Source organism: Sinocyclocheilus grahami, unplaced genomic scaffold, assembly GCF_001515645.1.
Source record: "Sinocyclocheilus grahami isolate Dianchi unplaced genomic scaffold, SAMN03320097.WGS_v1.1 scaffold334.1, whole genome shotgun sequence".
Lineage (NCBI taxonomy): Eukaryota > Metazoa > Chordata > Actinopteri > Cypriniformes > Cyprinidae > Sinocyclocheilus > Sinocyclocheilus grahami.
Genome location: NW_015505513.1, coordinates 1,277,096 through 1,277,522, shown reverse-complemented (window position 1 = coordinate 1,277,522; position 427 = coordinate 1,277,096).

Sequence of the window (427 nt, the reverse complement as noted above, 5' to 3'; positions counted from 1 at the left end):
AAACTTCTCCCGCTCAAAAATTCACGCCTGGTATTGGCTAAGCCAACCCTCAAAAGTGATTAACCCAAAATAATCTTTGCTCAGAAAAACCCTCTTTGTTTGAGACGACACTTTCCAAGACTCTCAAGACTTTACTCTTGAGTTTATTTTCTGGCAGTTTTTATCTTCAAGTAACTTCGAGTCGCTGTGGACTCTTCCTTCTTCAGAAGAACCAGAAGTAAACTTCCAGATCACTCCTAACGAACTCATCAAAGGCCTCCGTTGTCTACCACATCAGAACTCTTGTTCAGCAATCGAAGCCAATGCAAGTAACCGTTTACAACTATTTAAATGCGTGTTTAAGTTTCAGCCCCTTTTTAAGGTGATTTTTGATTATTTGATTATTTTCAAAGGTTGTGGTTAATTGATGTAAAATACTGCCATTCTT